The sequence below is a fragment of the Canis lupus genome, chromosome 10, assembly GCF_048164855.1.
Source record: "Canis lupus baileyi chromosome 10, mCanLup2.hap1, whole genome shotgun sequence".
Taxonomy (NCBI): domain Eukaryota; kingdom Metazoa; phylum Chordata; class Mammalia; order Carnivora; family Canidae; genus Canis; species Canis lupus.
Genome location: NC_132847.1, coordinates 59,316,741 through 59,333,143, shown reverse-complemented (window position 1 = coordinate 59,333,143; position 16,403 = coordinate 59,316,741). Strand labels below are relative to the sequence as shown.

The 16,403-nt window shown below is 39.8% G+C and overlaps 1 long non-coding RNA gene across 1 annotated transcript in view; it reads left to right on the top strand.

The window, feature by feature from the left end:
- The window catches only part of LOC140641772 (uncharacterized), a 41,355-nt gene extending 29,100 nt beyond the window's left edge, over positions 1-12,255 (top strand). Inside the window, exon 4 of the long non-coding RNA XR_012038365.1 lies at positions 11,319-12,255. This is a non-coding gene — a long non-coding RNA (uncharacterized lncRNA). The remainder of the gene's footprint in view (positions 1-11,318) is intronic.
- The last annotated feature ends 4,148 nt before the right edge of the window (positions 12,256-16,403 follow it).

Genomic DNA, 16,403 nt, shown 5'->3' with positions numbered 1-16,403 from the left:
CTTCCAGCAGTCTGTGGGTTGATTGGTTTTTTTTTTAAGATTTTATTTACTTATTTATTTAAGAGAGAGAGAGAGAAAGGAAGAGAGAAAAAGAGAATGTATGCCAGCAAGCTGGGAGAGGGACAGAGGGAGAAGGAAAGAAACCAAGAGTCAGAGGCTTACCAGGCAGTCTTTGTTTTACTAAGCGCTCTGGCAGGTTCCAATGCCCACTCATTGAGTACTACTACTACTTTATTGCAATAGCATCCTAACTTATCTCCTGCCCCAGTCTTGCCTCCTTTTCTGTTAATGACCTTTCTAAATGCAAATATGCTTATGTCAGAGCACCTGAGTGGCTTAGTCAGTTAAGTGCCTGGATCTTGATCTCAGGGTTGTGAGTTCAAGCCCCATGTTGGGCTCCACAATAAGTCACACTTACATCAATTCCCCTGCTAAAAAGCCATCAGTGGTTCCCTCTTGCCCTCTAGATAAAATCCTAACTCCCCAGAAGAGCATGCAAGGCCTTCTCTGATCTGTAAGTTTGCTCCCCTTCTGCTGGTACCCCTCCCCATGCACCCTCTGGTCCAGGTATACCAGACAGCCACTCTGAATGTGCCTGTCAAACTGCATGCTGCACCCCACCTGGGGAAGACATGAAGAGGTCAGAGCAGGTTTCACAGAGGCAGCGTTCCTTGTCTGGGTCTTAAAACAAAGGAGGTGAGGGGTGCCTGGATGGCTCAGTCAGTTAAGTGTCTGCCTTCGGCTCAGATCATGATCCTGAGATCCTGAGACTGAGCTCCCTGCTCAGTGGGGAGTCTCCTTCTCCCTCTGCCCCTCCCTCCACCTTGCTCATGTGTGTGTGTGCTCTCTCTCTCTCTCAAATAAATACACAAAATATTTTAAAAGAAAAAAAGGAGATGAAAGCCATTCCAGATATGGTCCTGGTGGGTACAGAGGCCATTGAGGTATGACTGTGCACACAGGCCTATCTATTGTTGTAAGAACCTGGTGACTTCTGGGTTCTAGAATTGGAGATGTTCTTCCAGGGGCAGGAGCTCATGTCAACAGATACTACACTTCATTTTTTTCTTAAGATTTTATTTATTTATTCATGAGAGACACAGAGAGAGAGGCAGAGACATAGGCAGAGGGAGAAGCAGGCTCCATCCAGGGAGCCTGATGTGGGACTCAATCCCAGGACCGTGGGATCACACCCTGAGCTAAAGGCAGATGCTCAACCGCTGAGCCACCCAGGCATCCCCAGATACTATGCTTTATAGAACAGGAGGCCTGGCACCAATAGCTCCATTCAGGGGATCCCTGGGTGGCGCAGCGGTTTGGCGCCTGCCTTTGGCCCAGGGCGCGATCCTGGAGATCCGGGATCGAATCCCACGTCAGGCTCCCGGTGCATGGAGCCTGCTTCTCCCTCTGCCTGTGTCTCTGCCTCTCTCTCTCTCTCTCTCTGTGACTATCATAAATAAATAAAAACGTAAAAAAAAAAATTTAAAAAAAAAAATAGCTCCATTCAGGCTGTGGTTTTCATTCACACCTGTTAGTGATACCCATGTGCCAGTAATAAAGCAAAGATAAAATATATTTTAGAAGACTTCTTGGGTGACTAGGAACCACCACAATGTGTGGTTATTTTTCAGGAGATTTATTAAAGGGAATCAAGGCTGGAAAAAACAGAAGTAAAGCACTATTAATAGCTTGTCAGCATGAAATAGTGCTGGTTGTATGACCCTGAGTAATGAGTAAACTTTCTGTACTTCAGTTTTCACATTTGTAAAGTGGAGGTAGTAATAGTACCTACCTTATAGAATAGGAACTAAGATTTTTAATCTAGAATACTTAGCATAGCTTGGCACATAGTAAGCACTCAAAAGTGTAATCATTATTATCATCAATATTGCAATTCTTGATAATTTAAGAGTCTGTCATTGCCACGCAGTATGTGTTTGCAAAGAAAGCATCCAAATGGGACAGAACATATTCTGGAAATCAAGACAGCAATAATATTCAAACTGCTTATATCAATTAAGTCTTTCACTTGTCCTCCTCCAATTCATTCTAGATAGTATGTCCACTGCCTCACCAGTGAAGTTAGTTACCCAAGTTCCAGATAATGTGTTCCAAGAATTTGAGAGGATCATGGCCTAAACTTCCCTAAGCTTTACACAACTCACCCAAGTATCTCAGCTATGGAGAGGGAGACAGAGGTGGGAATTTGTTTGTTTGTTTGTTTTATTCATTTTTTTAAAGATTTTATTTATTCATGAGAGACAGGCAGAGACATAGGCAGAGGGAGAAGCAGGCTCCATGCAGAGAGCCCAATGTGGGACTTGATCCTGGGGCTGCGGGATCACACCCCGAGCCAGAGGCAGATGCTCCACCACTGAGCCACCCAGTTTGTTTTATTCAGAGAGATACAGAGGGAGAGGCAGGGACATAGGCCAAGGGAGAAGCAGGCTCCCCATAGGGAGCCTGATGCGGGACTCAATCCCAGGACCCCAGGGCCACACCCTGAGCTGAAGGTAGATGTTCAACTACTGAGCCACCCAGACATCCCCAGAGGTGAGAATATTATCTGATAAGATCTAACTCATAAAATCAAACTCGTGTATAAAGTTATCTGAATAGCTTGGTCTCCTTTTGACCAGGGACAATATTATTCATCAGGTTTTGATGATGACTCCCATACCTGTGGCTGACTTGTCACTAGCTTACAAAACTGAAGGTGTTTCAACCAGAGAGAAAGATATTGTCCTCACTTCTAATGCTTAGCACCAAGTGCCTTGTTTGATAAGGTATTTGTGATCATCAAAATCAAAGAATGCCACCCACATCATTTTAACAGCACATTTTAGGAATAGATCCTAGTGGCAAATACTCAGAGCAGGGATTCTAAGTTTCTGCCAGGCTTCCTAAGTTTACTCCATTCATTTTAAAATGTGAGTTTCAAATTCTGGTATATACGATTTTGTGATTGAGAGACCTGGGTAATGAAAACTGAACTGAAGCTACTAATTCTGATAAATGAGGCTATCATCAAGAAAACTCTTGACTGTGTTTAGTCAGAGTTATAGGAGCAATAATGAAAGTAACAACCTAGGGATGCCTGGGTGGCTCAGCGGTTGAGCGCCTGCCTTTGGCTCAGGGCGTGATTCCAGAGTCCCAGGATCTAGTACCACATCAGGCTCCCTGATGCATAGAGCATAGAGCCTGCTTCTCTCTCTGCCTTTGTCTATGCCTCTCTCTCTCTCTCTCCCTCCCTCTGTGTGTGTTTCCCATGAATAAATAAATAAAATCTTTTAAAAAAGTGAAAGTAATGACTTAGAAGCAATTTGGTCCCATGATTTCAGTAACTGCTTAGGGGGTCTTTGCATGATTAGCAAATGTTTATTATGAGATTCCATCTAGCCCTAATTGGTTCAAATAATACATTTGGCTTCTCAGTAGGATTTGGAGTGCCATAAACAAGTTACTGAGTTATATAGCTCAAGGGGTCTGGCTTAAATGAAGAGGTTGCTAACATGCTCATACACCTTCCCTATGTCCAGGGTGACGACTAATAACATTTATGAAATGCCAAATCTGTTTTCAATACCGTATTAAATACTTCCATGGATCTTCTCTTTTAACCTTTATGGCAAAGCTACATGAAGGCTACTACTGACATTAGTACTTTGAAATAAATGGCATTTAGAGAGTTTTAACTTGCCCAAGATACAACAGCTGGTCAGTGTAGGGCAGCAACAGTCAAACTGGGCGATCTGACTGATGGAGCCCATGCTCTGAATCACAGGGCTCTGCTGCAGCCATACTGACTTTTAAAGTCTAGGTTTCTGAGCCATTCCTGGGATGTTACAGTTCTTTTAACTGATCATCTTTTTCTCCCTTCTTTGGTTGATAAGAAAGTCAGGATCAATTTTCAGTACTTCCTGGGGAAAGGCCACTTAGCATAGTGGAGAATGGCTCAGCCCTGGTCAGTCCACTACAGGCCCATAGCTCATCTCCTCCCCTTAACTGCCTTGTGAACATGGACATGTGATTTCATTTCCTGGAGTCCTATCTCCTCATTTAGAAAACAGCAACATAATACCTGCTCAGGGTTATTATGAAGATAAATTTTGTGAATTCATGTATGTCGTCTTGTCAGCAGACTGGTGGTGATGCCTTACATAGTAAGGATAAGCAATGTTTCAAAAAATGTTTATCTGATGTTGTGTGCTTATGCACACCCTACTGGGTCACCATATAAAATGTGTTTGTTCCTGTGAGTTGGGGGCCAAGTTTGAAGGCCATTGTTCTATCCCTCCAGCTCCCAGCCTTTCCTCTGAGGTCTCTGGGGTTCCTTTACACCCTCTTTTTTTTCCCTCTTGCAATGAGAAGTGGAATCTTCTTTTCCTTAGAATTTATGCTTCCACACAGACATAAGGAATATAGTCACCACAAGAAAACAAACTCTTCTTAACTGGCCCTTTCTGATTTGGGAAAAAGAAACCAAGAACTTTTTCCCTTCAAAGTGTCTTCAGCTAAGCAGCAGATACTTAGTCTGATTCTCCAAGCTATTCCACAGGCATCTCTGGACATGGAAGCTCGACACAGAGAAGCCCAACAGTTTTCTGACCAAGTAGCTTACTAATAACTCTAAGTATCCAAAAAATTTCCCAAGTGTGTGTGGTAACCGGGATCAATGACCTTATCCTATTTCATTCTGGCTTTCCTGTGTTTATTCCATTCTCCTGAACCCTTCTTGCTTATTTATCTCTTCGAATCCCCTTCTTCCTATTAGCCAAATAGCCTACTGGAATGCAAAATGCTAATTTTAATTCTTCATTAAGTATTTTTAATGACAATTACATAAAACCAATATCTTTTAGTTGCTTTAAATCAGTACAACTCTTCAGTAATTGAATGGTCATCAAAACCATAGTTTTGGTAAAAATAGTTCCCACTTTCAATCTGCCATCAATCCATCATCAGGGGCAATAAGCTTGCACTGAATTTCCTAGGCTCAAACAGAACTTGTACAAGTGACTTATGGAGCTGCCCTTTGATTTGCTAATCATGCAGGCTGATAGAATAGTCATATATTCAGAAAGCATCCTCACGGAAGCAAACAGCTCTATTAACAACCTGAAACCCTGACAGTCATTCTGAGCCAGTAGTACCATTATGTATATGAAACAAGATGAATAGTATAGTACATGAGGCCAAGCAGACTCCCTTCCAGTACCAGATGAAAAAGACACCTGATTTACTAGGACTCCAAGAGACCATTGACATCTTGTGATATCCACCTACTTTTCTTCACTGCAGACTAGGAGGGAATGTTTATCAGTCCTGTTAGCTGGGTTTTTTACTTTACCGTAAGAATTATTATTGACAGATTCATTTAGGGTAAGAAATGGTCTTTCAGGAAAACACGAGGGGATTGCAGCAGAGCCCAGGAGCAGATGTGCATTATAAAGCAATATGAGGCATAATGAGAAAAGCAGTCTTCCCTATCCTATTAATTGTTGGCCCTACCTGCTAATCAAGAATTACTGACCCCTCCCTTGAGTTAGCTGATATTTGTGTATTATAATGCACCATGGCCCATGGCTCAACTCTAGGTAATGCTAACAGCCAGCATATCAGTAACATTAATCTGAACCCTACCTATTCCCTCTGCATTGCCTATAACACAACTTGTGAATAATACATAATTCTTTCCGGTAGGTGAATGGCTGAGTAAATGATACAATGCAATTGATGAACTGTGCAAAAAATTTAATTGTCAATTATGAAGGCGATTTTAAAATATGGAAAATGCTTTACATATAGGATTTAATGATAAAAGCAGAATACAAAACCGTCAGCGTACTAAGCTTACCGATATGTAAAAATGCAGTTGAATGTAAAGAAAGAAGACAAGCTGTTGTTTTGATAAAGGATGATAAGCAATTTGTTTTTCTTTTGTTTAGAAAATACCCTTTAATGTTCCTATGCTATTCTAATAATAAAAGTTATTTTACAATTGAAGCCCACCTCTTAAGAAAAAGTTAGTTACTGCTTACCATACATACAACCATAAAATAAAACCTGCACATGAAAATGCTGAAACATTTTTTTTTTCAGGCTCAAAAATAGTGTTGGAATCTGCCAAGGAATCAGCTCACATTATTCAATGTCAGACACATTTACACTCATATGTATTAGTAATTCCTTTGGTTGACTTTTCCTTGCCGTTGTCATGGCAACCATTTCCACTGCCATTAGTACCTCTAGGGCCCTGCCTTGTTCACATATTTTTAGGCCGTTTCTCTTGTAACAAAGCAATTAATACTTGTGGCATATCCATATCGAAGCCCTGGTGACCTGTTCTGTCTCTTGGAACTGCTAAGCCTTCGGTTTCCTTCCTTTCTGCCTCTGTAGGTGCTTCCCTTTCCCTTTGTCGTGCTTCTTTTTCACTAATTCTTACAAACCTCTTGACTGTTTCTAATTATATCCTATTTGGATTATTTAAAGTTTCTTTTTTTTCCCTACATACTCCATGTTTCCCTATGCAATGACATTCTCTCCATTTTCAACAAAATAGCCTATTTTCATTCATGACCACTTTGGACCACCATCATAAAAGAGAATCAAAATGCAGTGGGGATAATTGAGACTGTAGAGTGATTCTAGACTGATGACCACATGGCTGGGTAGTCAAGGATTGCACACCTCCAGTCACAAGACACCCACCACAGCACAAGATAGCACCTTGCATTTTCTGACAGCTGGAGTGAGTCATCTAATAGTCTTTCTAATGAAGATTAAAGATATTAGCTACCTTTCTTCACGCCAAATTAATTTTTTCATAGTAATGACCCATTTGGTGAGGCTGCTATAAGACAGACTGATTCTTACACTGCTGCATAGAGAATAAATGTAGGCACTTCTTGCTAAGCAATAACTACTATCAAATGACTCATCAACGTTTACTCCCTTTGGCTCTATAATTCTTATAGAAATCTCTTCTATGAAAATTATCTAAAATGTAGGAAAAAATAAGTGTTTATTTAAATTTGTTTATAATAACAAAAACACTGGTAGTCACCTATATCTTTAAGAGTAGAAAAGAAATATGGGGTATCCACAAGATAAAATATTTGCGAGTGATGCATCTATAATGGCATGGCAAGTGCATGTGATGTAATGAAAATTTTAAATGTTAATGTGAGGGGTGTCTGGGTGGCTCAGTGGGTTAAGCATCTGCCTTCAGCTCAGGTCATGATCCCAGCATCCTCGAATCAAGCCCCATGTTGGGCTCCCTCCTCAGCAGGGAATCTGTTCCTCCCTCCCCCCTGCTCTTGCGCTCTTACTCTCTCACTTATGTTCTCTCTCTCTCTCTCTCTCTCTCTCAAATAAATAAATACTTTAAAAAAATAAAAACTAAAATAAAACATTAATGTGAAAAAGCAGGATGTGAATATGTGATTATAACTTTGTAAACCACAAGCCCTGTAAGGAACCATGTTTTTCTTATTTATCTTGTATCTATATAACCTACCATAATATCTGTAAATATTTGTTGTATAAGTGGGTGAGTGAATGGATGGAGAGATGAATATGTGAGCCAAAAAGAATGGAATGTAATATACCATTTTTCTAAGAATGGTTGTCTTTGGGAGATAACTTTTTGTGCTATGTTGTTCTTTACTTAATTATATCTTCCATCTTATAATTTTTAAAAACTTTTTGGAGGAGTTGAATTTATCTTAGATTTATGCCTTGCATATGGAGATAATGCAGAACAGATCTATACCCTTTCTATATAGAATCTTCCAAATAGTTCCAGCAATTTCAAACAAATTCTATATGACATGTATTCCCAAACCTACATACAGTTTTATCTACTTCATTCTGCGAGACCAAATGTTTTTAAAATAGGTGAGAAAACTCTGTAAACTCAAGAACTCTATATACATATGAAAATTCTATATGCTAAAATTACTTTTGTTATTTTATAAATTCTCTTCCTAATGTATGAGTCAGATCATTTCCTTCATCAAAAAATCTTCTGGCCTAATGAATAAAATTCAACTCCTTAGTCTGGCATTCAAGGCTTTCCAAAACTCAATTCCAAAGTATATCTCTACTTTCATATCCCATTACAACATTCCCAAACCCTGTGCACTAGCCTTCCCAGATTATTTGCTATTTGTCATGTCTTGCCTTCCTACCAATACTAACACTGTGCCCTTAGCTTGAAATGTTCTTTTCCCTCCCTCTTGTCAAAATCCTTCAACACCAACCAAAATACTCCCTTTTCTGGCTATGAAGATATGATCAGTGATGACAGACTATAGAATGCCTAAGATTAAAGCCCTTTTACATTTACAAATAACCAGGTGTGGTTTCTGCTATCAAATCAATAAAAAAAATTAAAGTATCTAATATTCATTGGCCTTCTAATTAGGATCTGCTATGATCACGTCTCATTAGTGAGAGATAGCCATTTTACCTGGCAAATTTCACTTGACTCCATCCTGACAGGAAGGTGAGAGAGAGAGAGAATTACATAAGGTTTAGACTCAGGATTAATGTAACCAACACTCTGCAGTATGTGTGCATGTGTATGTTGGGGGATAAGAGAGGGTAGCACATGTTGACTAGAAGGAATTTCTGGGATTGTGGGCCATTTTATATCACTTTTAAGAGTTACAAAATGTAAGTGGGGATCACTGGTGGAGAGAATAGGAGAGAACAGCAATTTTCTAGCCTAAGAGATAGCATGTGAAGGGGGGTAAAAAGAACTTCAAAGGACATTTGTTTCCATCTTTTAAGCCATAGTTGGGAAATTTACCAAAAGATGACATTTTAAAATGTTTCTCTTTATAATGGTTACCCAAACTAGCCTTCACCCTGCCAATGAGCGCAAATAGGAAATAAAACCACCAACCCAGAAAAACACCAGCTGTCAGAAGAGACGGGCACATGGCAACTTCACTTAATTCAGGCACAGAAATGCCTTCACTGAAGTGCCATGCTCTCTTCTGTCTCTCCTCCTGTGGGGGACACTTCAACACAGCCAAATCATCTTCTCTTTCCTTGCAGTCATTTGTCTGTAGTTTTTTGGAATATTTATTATATTTCCATTTTTTTGTAAGTGTTCATATTTCCTTCCTCATCAATAAAAACCATATATAATACCTCCTTCAATTTGTATGAAAAATTAATTCAACCAGCTCGTTTCCAATAAAAAATGGAGTGCACTTTTCCCCACTTTGTATTTCACTAATTCTCTCAGTAAGTTCTAACAGAATTACACCTATATTTTCTCTCTAGTGGAGAATTTTCCACTAATTCATTGGAGGATTGCTAGTTCAAACTATTGCAAGGGCCCAGATAATTGATTGATGCTGACTGGTATTACTCGATCTCTCCAGAAGATTGAACAAAAAGAAATGGGATTAAATCACATCTGAGAGGAAATACTGAGACAGGAAGAAAAAGCTTCTTAAGTGTATAAATCAAATGTTACAAGGGTTTCTATGAAGGTTGTAGAACACCAATCATCAAAATTCTTTTAAAAAGGAGATAAATCTGTTTTTAAAGCCCAATCTCTTGGAAGAAGTGATCCTGAATGAAAGACCTCTTGATGCCTTATCCTTCACAAAAATTCTATTATTAACCAATATTACAGCAGCAGACACCATTAACTGCCTACCCAATATCCATTCTTCCCTCTTCCTGACCAACAGACTCCTCTTCTGCTGCTGCCTGACATGGCCATATAACCTGGCTAATGAAATGTATGCAGGGGCACCTGAGGGGCTCAGGCAGTTAAGCATGACTGTTGATCTCAGCTCAGGTCTTGATCTTGGGGTTGTGAGTTCAAGCCCTATGTTGTGCCCCATGCTGAGTGTGGAGCTTATTTTTTTTTAAAAAAGTGACTGAAAAGGAGCTTCTGAGGAAGCTTTACAAAAAGGAACCAGACTCAGCAGTCATGCTCCTCTTACCCTTTGCCCTTTGCTCTTTACCCTTTCCAACTCTTCCAACCAAAAGGCAAATTCAAACCCTGGAGATGTAGCCACCATCTTGGAAGTCACACACTAGCAGTGCGTGAGTGGCACAATGGGTCAACTGTCTTCAGCTCAGGTCATGATCTCAGGATCCTGGGATTGAGCCCACATTGGGCTCCCTGCTCAGCAGAGAGACTGCTTCTCCATCTCTTCCCCACTCCTGATCTCTCTGGCTATCTCTGTCACTATCCCTGTCTCTGTCTCTCTCTCTCAAATAAATAAGTAAAATCTTAAAAAAAAAAAAAAAAAAAAAAGGAAGTCGCACACTAAACATAACAGAGAAGGAAGACACAGGCACCTTGTACTAGTACCCCAGTCAAGGATACTCTTCTAGACTTACTGTTATAGGACAGAAATAAAGCCCTTCTTTAGTTAAACTCACTGATACAATTGCATTCCCTCTTTCTTAAAACTGTCTACCTTTTGCTCTTGTGATACCACATTTTCCTGGTTTTCCTCCTCTCTCACTATCCCCTCCTTCTCTTTCTCCTTTGCTGGATCTTCTCTGCTCAGCCTCCACAGAACACTCCAGAGATCAGTCTTGGGCTCTTTGGCAGGCAAAATAATAGCCTCCAAAATTGTTCACATCCTAATCCTCAGATTATGCGAATATCCTATCTTATATGGCAAAAGGAACTCTGCAGCTATGATTAAGGATCTTGACATGAGGAATCATCCTGGATTATCCAGGTGGGCCCAATGAAATCCCAAGGATCTTTATAAGGGAAAGAGGGAAGCAGGACAGTCAGAAAAAGTTATGATGATGGAAATGGGTTGAGTGACACACTATAAACACAGAAGGAGGGGCCACAGGCCAAGGAAAGCAGGTAGCCTCCAGAAGCTGAAAAGGTGAGAAAGCAGATTCTGCCCTCGAGTCTCCAGAGAGAACTCAGTCCTGTCAATACCTGATTTCAGCCCAGTGAGACCTCTTCTGACTTTTAGAATATAAAATAATAAATTTGTGTTGTTTTAAGCTACTACTTTTGAAGTGATTTGTTACAGCCACAATGGGATGCTAATACAGGTCTCATTTCTTTATCTATATGTTCTTCCTAAGAAACCTCAAGGCATCCTGTGGCTTTAAAAACTATCTACATTCCACAGTTTCCAAATCTTTCTCAGAAAATCTCACCTCACTCCAGGATGCCAGATTTGTATATGCAAATTAATATGTAAAGCACAAAAAACAAAAATAGTAGCCCTTTACAAATGCAGACTTATCTGAGCCTATTTTTGTCTGAATGTGTTACTTGTTGAATTAATCTAGTTTTCTGTGCCCCACAGGTGTTGATGAGCAGCATCTGAAAATAGCGAAGATGTAGTGACAGAGTAGATCACCATCTACTTCATTCCCTCATTCCCTCATCCATATATGGTTAATGACCCAACCTAGAATGTGCCAGTTGCCATGTCAGTCCCCCAAGTGGATAAGGCATGTTCTTTCTTGTGTATCTAATAGATATCCCAAACTCCACACAGCCATTGAAGAACCCCTGACTTACCCAGCTCATCCCACAGCATCTCCCCTTCTGCACCAAAAAACACTCTGCTCCTTTCCCAGGCTCCTTCATCTCAGTAAAAAATTCACCATCATCCACCCTGTTGCTCATGTCAAAAACCTAAGAGCTTACCTTGTACCCATTCCTTTTCCCTCATTTCGTGCATCCAGCCTATAAGCAAAAATCCTGTCAACTCCATCTTCAAAACACACCCAAATGCATTCTCATCTTCCCTCTCTACTGCTTCCCTTGCAATCCAAGCCACTGCCGTCCTTCATGTGCATACCACAACCACCTCCAACAACCTAGTCCCTACACAGCAGCCAGAAGTACATTTTTAAATGTAAATTAGACCACATCACTCCTCTGCTTTTTTTTTTTCTTTGCACAAGGAATGCTTTAATAATTATCCAAATATAACAACTTCTTCATTGTGGTCCTCTTGGCTTGCAAATGAGAGTCAGAACCAGAGGCCTGGGCCCAGACAGGTACAAGGAGGAAGCCTGAGAAAACCATTTATTCCTGGGGGCTCCGGTCAGGTTTATTTGTAAATGGGAAGGAAAGAAAATAATGTGAAGTGGAGGCAAGAGGAAGGAGAAATGAATTCCTGAGTGAGAAGAGGAGCTCTGGAATGACTCTACGGCAGCCCTGTGTCCTGTCTCATCCCAAGAAACATCAATGATATCTTGTTGCTCTTAGAATAAATGTCACCCTGGCTTTCAGAGACTTTCTTCCTGCTTCTTCACTGTAGACCTTGTCCCATACCTGGCAATGAGTAAAAGAGGACAGTAGCCTCACTGTATCCTCAGATGTTGCCTCACCACACACAAGAGGCACATTCAAGATACAAACTAAATTAACAGAAAATTCAGACAAAATTAAACGTAGGAAAGCGTACATTCTGTGAGGGTCCTGCTTATATGACTCCAGTGTTCACCCTGGTCAGCCTAATAGTCAGGTGGGGTCCCCCTGAACTAAGTTCAATGTAGAATAATACCCTAAAGATTCTCTGCTTAGGAACATTATGAAGAATATAAAAAGATTGATGGGGGATTCCTAAACCTTCATTTTGTAATGAGAACAAAACACAGTTCATGGAGTATACTAATACACTAAAAAGCCATAAAAAATGTCGAGTGGATTCTGATGTGTCTCATTTCACTATGGAACTAATAATAATATGATTGCATTGTATTTGTACAGCAAACATTTATGGAGAATTTACTAGGACCCAGAAACGTTGCTAAGAGCTTTACATGAGCTGAGGTATGCTATCATTACTCTTATTTTAGAGATAGCATGACTAAATTTGAGGAACACAAGATCACACAGTTATTGCACGGCAGATTCAGGCTACAAACCCAGAGACCTGACTCCTGAGCCCATACCCTTAACCACAGCACTAGCCTGAATTAACCAGCAGGCTCAGAGACTAGTCAGACTTTCTCAGATGGTTCTCTCTGGATCCTTTTCTGAATGGCTCAGCATATATGGCTCCCATTCCCACCCAGTCCTCTGCTGAGATGTCTAGAAGTCTTATGTGTATTTCAGGACCCTTAATATAAAGACCTGAGTTTCTGCTTAAGTATGAATTCAAAGGACTGATTTCATCATAACCTAAATCCCTACACATCTGGCTTTGCTTGTCTCCCACAGACTCTGGGTAATGCTGTGACGGCTGCTTGGTGCTGGAGCTCCCTGGCTCTCCAACCTGAGTGCTCTACAGCTGGTTCTCTGGGCCCCAGTGTTCCCTGTGCTGTAGCTGAGCACTGGCAGCGGGATTAACATATCCCAAAGTCTCTTTGACACAAAGAATATATATCTGCTTGAAGTGGAAAGTTAAAATGACTCCTTCATCAGACAGAAACCTGGAGGGAATGACATTCCGGAGGAAATACATTTAACAGCTCCACATTAAATGTTTAATTATTTCACGCCCAATTTTATGTAGGTTATTCTAAAATACTCTAATAGGGAGCAGGGCTTTTTAATCACATTTTGTAGATTCTAAATTGAAGCCACATTAATAAATGAAGTCACAGGTACTTTCCACCCTGCAGTGCACAAGAGTCAGGTGTACCTTTTCTCAAACGACACTCCCTTGGCACTTGAGTGATACAGTAATACATTTGTCTTCCTACAATGCTTTCTTGCTTTGGTGTTTGTCTATTTACAACAAAGGAGGTGAAGATGACAGGGATAAAAGACAGAAATGTGTCTTTTCCCACCAAAAAATTAAGACACATGGTCTCTATATCGTGCGTCTTTGTTTTGCGTTCACATTATGGGAATATTCAGAAGAGCCAAACTAGGAGAATTCTGGCCAAACTGAAAAGGAAAAGGCACCAATATAGTTATCAGTCATGTCTTCACGCAGGTATCAGCATATTTTTAAATGCAAAATAATATGAGTAAGTAGTAAGTTGAAAAGCTTTAAAAACGTATCTACATTTTAACCACTAATATCTCCTGCCTCACTACATGCATTAGGTAAACTTCCAAACGGGTGTCATGTCGCTTTAAGAAAATTAAGGCCCTAAACATAGAAATATAGCCAATTACAGTTACCAAAAATAATCATGTCTATGTTGTTCAGTGCAGGAGATATTGCTTATACCCCAAAAGAGATAGGGCTTTGCGGCATAGTAGCTCCTCACAGCTGTCAGAAGCCAGTTTCCTTATCAGTCCAGCAGGAGTGTAATTAAAGACAATAGCCAGAGCAGCTGCATTGAAAAAACAAGTCATTTGTCTTCCCCTTCCCCCACCCCTTCTGCTCCCATAGTTAATCTGAACATAGCATCAGCTCCATCGTCAAGGATCCTTCAAAAGGCAGAATAATAGGAAACATATATCTGTTTCCCACTGTGGATTGTGAAGGCTGAAGAAACACTTGCTCTTATCTCGCTATTACATTACATAAAATGCAAGTAATTTAAGTTGGAAACTCAAAAGCTCCTAAAATAGGGCAAGTTTTTGGAGAATGAGAAAAATTATTTTCAGGAATAGAGAGAATCTGGGGAAATGACCTAAACTCAGTGGTGTCCTGGAAAATGTTTAACAACAGGCCATCTAGGAGGAAAGCCCTGATTTGTAACATTTGGGATTTCTGTAGTTAAATACCCTCGTTGTGGTTGATGTCAGGCTATCGAGGTGACCTCATTGAACACAGAGGTAGAAAGAGGGGCACAGAAGATGCCAATACACAGTGTTTACACCCCACAAACAACAGATGTATGAAATCTCAAGAGCATAGATAATAATTTGGACATAATCTCAAGAACACATTTTTTTTTTAAACTAGGAAATAGTACATTTTGACTGTTACCTTTGTTTTTAATGTAATTTATTGAAAGTTTATATAATTTTTTAACAATGGCTATGTTTATTGCCTTGGAGAATTGCTAAGAACATTCACCTCTCACAGGCCAGTACAAACTGACCCCAGTCCACCACTATCTAACCTATACTCTAGTAAGCTGGCTGCCACCTTACTAGAAGTCATAAATAGTCCTCAAGTTATAACAGGTAGAAAAGGATGCAAAATAACATTTTTTTCAACAATGGAATTTGGTCACTTTAATCATTTTCCCAAGACCTATCTTTCTAGAATAATCTCCCCAAAGCCAAAAAAAGAAGGAAAAAATTGTAGGTACATGCTTATGTGTTCTTCCTAAAACAGTAAGAACACGGGTACTTTTCACAATCATGGCTATTGAGAATGCATTTATAATCCTTTCTTCCTCACATGTATATAACTAAATGCTAATAGGATATTTTGGCTAAAGTGCAGAGATACAAAAGCTATGCCCCCATTGAAGTGCAAAGCTTTGCTGAGAACTTGCAAAACGGGTGATTAAAAACAGTTATCTGAACTTCTACTTCTGGGAAGATGGAGCTGACCTATTTTTCCCTGTCTCTCCCACTAAGTACAACTAAAAACCCTGGACATTATACAGGAAACAAACAAAAGACTCTGAAAGGCAGAGAGGGAAGACAGGGCAACTAGGGAGTAACACAGAGGTGAGTTTCTTCCATTCTATGGGGCCCATATCCTCAGCACAAACTCTTGCCCCAACCCCAAAGCTACTTGAACATAAGCTCCTTGACTACCAGCCACCTCCCTCAGGGCAACTCATATAATTCAGCATCTACTACTCCTGTCTTTAATTTTTGTTTTGGTCCTAACAATTTCTTTTTCTCTTGCATTCAGTTATCCTTCAAATAGATATCTATTATATTTTACCTAGTTCCCCAGGCATTCTATACCAGTAAAGTTTTCAGGTTATCTAATCTCTAAATTGCCAAAAGAGAAGTCCAGTATGTAGAGAATTAATTCAATTTGGTATATATTATACTATCTACTGATCAATGCTTTTCAGATTTTTATTTACATAAAAATCAGCTGAGGATCTTGATAAAATTCACATTCTGATTCTAGGTCTTGGATGGCACAAAAGAGTGGACCTTTCTAACAAGCTCCAAGGTGAAGCCAAACCACACAGTGAATAGCAAGTTTCTAGATGACCATATGTTAAGTAGTAATTATCTGATTTAATCTTAGCCTTTACACTTTTCCATGTTTTCTGAATTTACTTCAATAATTTGACAAGTAAATTATAATGATGTTATTTCCATTTTTAGGAAAACATACTCCGCTTTAATCACTTTATGGTTTAGACTCTCATAATCCTACTAGATCTACTTTTCTCCTTCTGCCTCCACTGTATTACTTTTGTTCACCACTATGCTGTCACACAGAAGAATGTGACTTCCCTGGAGGGAAAGAACTGTAACTTATTGTATCACTAACAAGATCTTATATTCAGAAAGCAATAAAAAATACTTCTAAAAAGGGGCACCTGGGTGGCTC